Here is a 7843-nt window from a genome sequence, read left to right on the forward strand (position 1 = left end):
TCTGTTGTTAATTTTTTGAGGAACCTCCACACTGTTTTCCAGAGGGGCTGAACCAGTTTACATTCCCACCAACAGTGTAGGAGGGTGCCCGTTTCTCCACATCCTCGCCAGCATCTAGAGTTCTCTGATTTGCTCATTTTAGCCACTCTGCCTGGCATGAGGTGGTATCTCAGTGTGGTTTTGATTTGTATTTCCCTGATGAGGAGGGATGCTGAGCATCATTTCATGTGTCTGTTGGCCATCTGGATGTCCTCTTTGGAGATGTGTCTGTTCATATCTTCTGCCCATTCCTTCACTGGATTGTTTTTCTGGTGTGGAGTTTGGTGAGTTCCTTATAGATTTTGGATACTAACCCTTTATCTGATATGTCATTTGCAACTATCTTTTCCCATTCCGTCGGTTGCCTATTAGTTGTATTGATTGTTTCCTTTGCCGTGCAGAAGCTTTTAATCTTGATGAGGTCCCAGTAGTTCATTTTTGCTCTTGATTCCTTGCCTTTGGGGATTGGAAGAATAAATATAGTTAAAATGTCATTACTACCCAAAGCAATCTACACATTCAATGCAATCCCAATCAAAATTGCACCAGCATGCTTCTCAAAGCTAAAACAAACTATCCTAAAATTTGTATGGAACCACAAAAGACCTTGAATAGTCAAAGTAATATTGAAGAAGAAAACCAAAACGGGAGATATCACCATCCCAGACTTTAGCCTCTACTACAAAGCTGTCATCATCAAGACAGTATGGTATTGGCACAAAAACAGACACATAGACCAATGGAATAGAATAGAGAACTCAGAATTGGAGCCAGAAATGTATGGCCAACTAATTTTTGACAAAGCAGAAAAGAGAATCCAATGGAAAAAAGGCAGCCTCTTTAACAGTTCGTGCTGGGAGAACTGGACAACAACATGCAGAAGAATGAATCTACTTCTTATTTATCAAAGTAACACTTAAGATTCTAGAAGCTTTGGAGAAATTTCTTTCCTATCACTTTTTTTAACTTTTTAAAAAATTTATTTATTTTGTGGACGTGTGGGGTGGTTTAGTCCATTAGGCATCCAACTTTGGCTCAGGTCATGATCTCACGGCTTTGGATTCTCTGTCTCCCTCTCTCTCTGCCCCTTCCCTGCTTACATTCTGTCTCTCTGTCTCTGAAGAATAAATACATGGTAAAAGAATAATTTTGTAAAAAATGTATTTATTTTGAGAGAGACAGCACAAGTTGGGGAGGGGCAGAGAGAGAGGGAGACAGAATCCAAAGCAGGCTCTGCACTGTCAGTGTGAGCCAGATATGGGGCTGGAACTCCAGAAACTGTGAGATAATGACCTGAGCAGAAACTTAGAGTCAGACACTTAATCCACTGAGCCACCCAAGAGTTCCCCTATTAATTTTTGAGTGTTGTGTATGATATTGACCTATCTTATCTAAACCATCTTATCTTTACAGAATGTTTTTTAAAAAAATGTGTTTTCAGGAGGCACCTGATTGGCTCAGTCGGTTAAGCATCTGACCCTTGATTTAAGCTCAGGTCATGATCTGACAGTTTGTGAGATCGAGCCCCATGTGGGGCTCAGGGTCTCTCTCCCCCATCACTCTGCCTCTTCCCCACTCTCTGTCTAGTGCCCCCACTCTCTCTCTAGCACATGAATGCTCCCTCTTTCTCTCTCAAAATAAATAAATAAGCTTAAAAAAAACTTGTTTTCAGTTACTTGAGGTTAGTTTTATTTATAAGTCAATGAAGTCTTTCTGATGCTTAGAGGAAAGCTATTTGGACAGTGAGAGGTGTAAGTATAAATTAAAATTTACTTCTGAAGAAAGTTCAAGCAGAGAGGATAACCAAACACATATTAATAAAAGAGATAACTATGAAAAAGTGTGCCATAAACAGGCCTATAGTCCACATTAGACTGCTAAAACCAGAAATAAATCTGTCTAAAGCTAGAATCAAACAGAACCTTAAACTGAAAGTAATTTAATGATTTAAACAATCTAATAGTTTAGGAAACTGAGGTCCTGAGTGGCTACATGGTTAGTGTAAGATTGAATATCTAGTTAGAAGATTTAGTAATAGAATCTAGGGTTCTTGACTTGGTCTTCTTAAAAATTTTATCAGTTTCGGGGCGCCTGGGTGGCTTAGTTGGTTAAGCGTCCAACTTTCGCTTAGGTCATGATCTCGTGGTTCGTGGGTTCGAGCCCCACGTCAGGCTCTGTGCTGACTGCCAGCTCAGAGCCTGGAGCCTGTTTCAGTCTGTGACTCCTTCTCTCTCTGACCCTCCCCTGTTCACGCTGTCTCTCTCTCTCCTAGAAATAAATAAAACATTTAAAAAAAATTTTTATCAGTTTGAAGATATGCTGATTAATACTCTTGTTTTTAAAAGTTATTTTTAAACAAATCTACTGATTTTAGATTAAGGGTTTTTATTCAGTAAGCTGTACATATAGCTTGTCAAGAAAACAAGTTACAATCCATAATGAATTTTATGTTAATCCACAAATAGTTTCAGCTGCCAGAAGATGGCACTGTTTACATGTGAAATAATACCTTATAAAAATTCAGTGGAAATGTGCTTCCATTTGTGCTTCTGTTCAAAAGAAAAATGTATTTAGTGGTGTCTAAGGTATTTGTATATGTGGAATATATCAGAATGAATTGTTGAATCATAGTATATTACAGAATTCCTATCTTTCTTTTAAACATTTAATATATCAGTAATAGTAATAAATCACTATTCAAATTTACATTTGATTTGTGTATTCAGTTTTTTTTACATGGAAAAGGAAAACACTTTAGACCGTTGAATCATTATTCTTACAGACTTAGGAGCATTTTCCTTCAAATTCTTAGATGTTATTTTATTCTCAAGGCCAATGTCTTAACATTGAGCAGTTAATTATAAATCTGATAAATCAGTGAGGGATACTCATCTTTATGATAATTTTAATAAGAAATTCATTTGCTAAATTTGGAAAAAATTGGGGCACCTGGATGACTCAGTCTGTTAAGCATAGGACTTTGGCTTAGGTCCATGAGTTTGAAGTCTGCATGGGCTTCTCTCTCTCTCTCTCTCTCTCTGCCCTTCTATTTGTGCTCTGTCTGTCTCTCTCTCTCTCTCGAAAATAAATACACATTAAGAAAATCTTTAAATTTTGGAAAAAATTATTGTGCACTTAGGTAATAATTATTAATTATGTCAGCTTGGAGAATTTGTTTTTTTCAAAAAAAGGATGTTGTAATAAAAACCCATTTTCCCCACATACTTTCTTCCTAAGGACTTTCTTTGATTATTGCCTCATATGTTCAAAAAGATAGAACAACAAATTGAATTATGATATTTTATTAATAAGCAATGGCTCGATAAAGTGAAAAAATATATATCTATACTAGTATAATTTATAATTTTTAATAATCCAGTTGTACATATAGAATATTATAATCTTATCTTTAATAAAAGTTAAGAACCAAGTATTACTGAAACATACTAATAATTCCATAATTTCTTATAATGAAAATTATGAGTGATTTTTTAATGGAAAGTATGACCATGTTTTGTTATGATTTTGTTTTGGTATTTTATTATAATTCTCTAATGATAATGGCATATAGTCACTTGGAAGTCTTTTTATGGCTCAGTCATGATTAGGTACCAAAAGGTGTGATTTGAAGAGTGGGTTCTGCAATCAGTTGGATTTGATAGCACAGTGTATTTTAAAATATAATTGAAATTCAAAACAATTTAGAACAGTTTCAGATATAGAAACTACCAACACAAAGCCTGTATGAAGAATTAAGAGCTATGGTTGCTATTAAATTAAATAAAAATAGATTTAATTTCTTAAATGATTTTATAATTATATATCAAATTTGTTTAAACATTTTATGCCTATTGTACATTTTTAGCTTGTTTCTGAATATTCTGTATATAGGGCTATTTGTATTGTCTAATATGTAAATAAAGGTGAATTAGTTGTGCTAAATCTATCAACTAATAATTAGGCCAAGATGTTATTTAAGCAAATGTAAAGATATTTTTTGAAGGGTCCTGTCGACAAAATAAGTAAACCATAAGTTTGGATCTTTCTCAGATACTTATGACTATCAATTTATAAAGTATTTATAGGAAGAAAATGCTTTGTGAAAACATGAAAAATCACCTTACTTTAAATTTGGTTATATTTTTCTATTTAGATAAAGTTGGCTTTTTAAATTGGAACAGTTCTCTTATAACCTGCCTTGTATCTTGTGTTTATAGCTCATTCAAACAATATAGTAGTCAAGCCATATTTATCAGGTTACAGATCAGTCATGCACATTAATTCTATTATTCCTGCTGAGATTTCCCACTTATAAATTGAATATGACACTGTTTTTTATTCTTGAGGAATGTACATAATCTATTTAACATCAAGTGACAACAGAAGAGCTTTCTGAACTTTAGAGTTGTAGGTTAGTGTTGGAGATCAAGTAGATTAAAAATCAAATGGTGCCTTTTTATTATTGCTTAGTCTCAGTATAGTTGTAAATAAAGGTGCTAACTTTTTACCCTGAAATAAATGGCAATTATCTGTTTTAATGTAGTCTTTTGGATGATCCAGAATGCACCTTTCTAAGCCGTGTTACATGGATATCAAAATAAAAAGAAACTTGAACTTTTATTTAATTTGTGTATCTCCAAGATTATACTTGCCATCCTAGTATGAGAAACAACAGACTAGCATTTAGATATTTTTAAATGTTTTCACAGAATTTTGTTACTCTTAGAAGTGAGGTGTGGTTATGTGTTATTAATAATTAAAGAATTATTAATAAGATATGTTCCTTTTTATTTCTGGAGTTTTACATTAAGATATTTATTAAATTTGAGTTATCTTTAGTTTCCTTGAATTAATAAGAAAGTATAATATTTAACACCTAAAAGTAGCCAAATATACTGCTGTGATGTGGTTGAACATCTTAGGGACTTTTGAAGTTATATGTTGCTGTCCCTAGGATGGCTGATGCTTTCAGAAAAAGATCGGGAGTATGAGAAGGGCAGGCTATTACCTAACGACTCAAGTATACCTGGGACTTGAAGGAAGGTTATTTGAAGGAATCTGGAAATGTGCATGTACCCTCCTCTTTCTCAAAGATCTTGTTCTTTAAAATGGTATATCCCATCAATAACTGAAAAAGAGATGAATATACATCAATATAGGTTTATTTATCTCTAAATTATAAACATTTTCCAAACTTCAGGTATATGTACTATAAACTATACTTTATATATACTTAAAATATATCACATATTTATATATATTTCCAATGTTATATTTTATATAATTAAGAATAATAAATATATATATTTAAAACACACAAATGTTAGAAATTAAGAAAGATGAGATAAAGAAATGTTTCTTTTAAAAATGATTCTTGTAGGGTTTCTGGGTGACTGAGTCAGTTAAGTGTCTGAATTTTGATTTTGGCTCAGGTCATGATCTCAGTTGTGAGACTGAGCCCCATGTCAGGCTCTTTGCTGAGCATGGATCCTGCTTAAGATTCTCTCTCTCCCCTACTCAACATGTACGCTTTCTGTCTCCTAAAAAAAATTAATAAAATGATTCTTGTTATATAACTAGAAAATAATTTATTTTATTTTTACTAAATGTATTTTTTAAAAAATATTTTTATTTATTTCTAGGAGAGAGAGAGAGAGACAGTGTGAGCAGGGGAGGATCGAGAGAGAGGGAGTCATAGACTGAAACAGGCTCCAGGCTCTGAGCTGGCAGTCAGCACAGAGCCCGATGCAGGGCTCGAACCCACGAACTGCGAGATCATGACCCAAGCGAAAGTCGGACGCTTAACCGACTAAGCAACCCAGGCGCCCCTAATACTTAGCGGTACCTGGTGGCTCAGTCAGTTGAGCGTCTGACTTCAGCTCAGGTCATGATCTCATGGTTCCTGAGTTTGAGCCCTGCATTCTGTGCTGAGAGCTCAGAGCCTGGAGCCTGCTTCACATTCTGTATCTTCCTCTCTCTCTGCACTTCCCTTGCTTGCTCACTGTCTCTCTCTCAAAAATAAACAAACATTAAAAACAATTAAAAAATAAATAAAAGTCTGATATTTAGTTCAACTTATTTTTAATACTTGAGTATTTGTTTTAGAGCTTGTTTTTGTTTTTTCCAACCATCAGAGCTAAAAAAAGAATACATTACAAAAACATGAAGACACAAATGGAAAAAGTTCATTGTTGACTTATTATTTATTTTAATTTTTCTGTACCTTTATAATTTTAACGAATGGGTCTAAACAAAGATTTAAAGCAGTTTTGACCCATTTCTTAAAAATATGAAAACACATTTTTGTATTAGTTTGGAACTAATTGAACTAATTGTTTCCATCTTTTAATTGCCTTTGGAACTAATTTGTAATTTGGAAAAACTATAAATAGATCAGAGAAATTGGTTTCCAAGTTTTTCAATTGTATAGATGAAGTTTTTAAAAAAATAATTGATACAAACATGCTCTCTCCGCAGCGTGGCTGTCTTTTGAAAAACATTTGCTTACTCATTTAAAAAAGTCAATTTGTCCTCAAAAGAACATACTGAATGTTAATTTTCCTGAAATTGTTGTTAGCACAATACTGAGTGTTACCAGCATAAGGTAAACAAATTTGTAATGATTGGCCGTCATTTCCTCAAGATACCAGTAGTGAGTGAGTGGCCTGTGCTTTCTGATATGTACACTGTGTGAAGGTGGTGGTTGCCCTCCATTTGTTACATTTTACTACAGCCTAGTTTATTTTCTTAGATTAAAAAATCAGTGTAGGGGCGCCTGGGTGGCTTAGTCGGTTAAGCGTCTGACTTTCGCTTAGGTCACGATCTTGCGGTTCGTGGGTTCGGGCCCCGCGTCGGGCTCTGTGCTGACTGCCAGCTCGGAGCCTGGAGCCTATTTCAGAGTCTGTATCTCCCTCTCTCTCTGACCCTCCCCTGCTCACTCTCTCTCTCTCTCTCTCTCTCTCTCCTAGAAATAAATTTAAAAAAATATTTAAAAAAAATCAGTGTAAATAGAAGTTCTAACAGTTCTTCCTGTACCCCAACGGATTGTTTACTGCACATTTTCCATTGGACATCACCAGTTAAAAGTATGTATGCAGAGGGATGCCTGGGTGGCTCCATCAGTTAGGCTTCCAGCTCTTAGTTTTGGCTCAGGTCATGATCTCATGGTTCATGAGTTTGAGCTGGAGCGCAGAGACTGCTTGGGATTCTCTGTCTCCCTCTTTCCCTCCCCCTCCTGTGCTCATGCTCCTCTCTCTCTCTCTTTCAAAATAAATAAGCATTAAGAAAAACAAAGTTTATGTGCATAAACCCTATTTGTTGAAGGTTAAGGCACCCTGAGTTGGTGATGATGGTGTTCCTTGCTTGCCCTCTGTCCCAGGTAGATAAGGAATAAATGTAGCTTGGATGGCTGACTTGCTCATGTGGAAATTTGAACTGTCATTTTCCATGCCTGCTTCTGCCTCACCAATCCTTTGAGGAAATACGTTATTTTTACTGGGAAGGAGGTGCCCCGAACTTTTGAACACCATTCATTTTCCACTTAAACTTGCGAAAGGCACAGAATATAAACCTTCTCAGGAGTTTCAACAAATTCTTATATGGTAAAAGTCCCCTTTGATCACATGAAAAACCCTTATTACTGTTAGCATAGAGTGGAGTGTCATGGAATTGTCTGAGGAAGCAACAATCTCCAACCAATCTACCAGAAGCAGAGTTCACTTACAGTTGTGCGGGAAAGGATGTCATCCTCTCATGTTAAAGAGAAACATTTTAGAGGCAGAATATCTGGACAATTTAAGAAGAA

The sequence above is a fragment of the Hyaena hyaena genome, unplaced genomic scaffold, assembly GCF_003009895.1.
Source record: "Hyaena hyaena isolate Hyena2069 unplaced genomic scaffold, ASM300989v1 scaffold_466, whole genome shotgun sequence".
Lineage (NCBI taxonomy): Eukaryota > Metazoa > Chordata > Mammalia > Carnivora > Hyaenidae > Hyaena > Hyaena hyaena.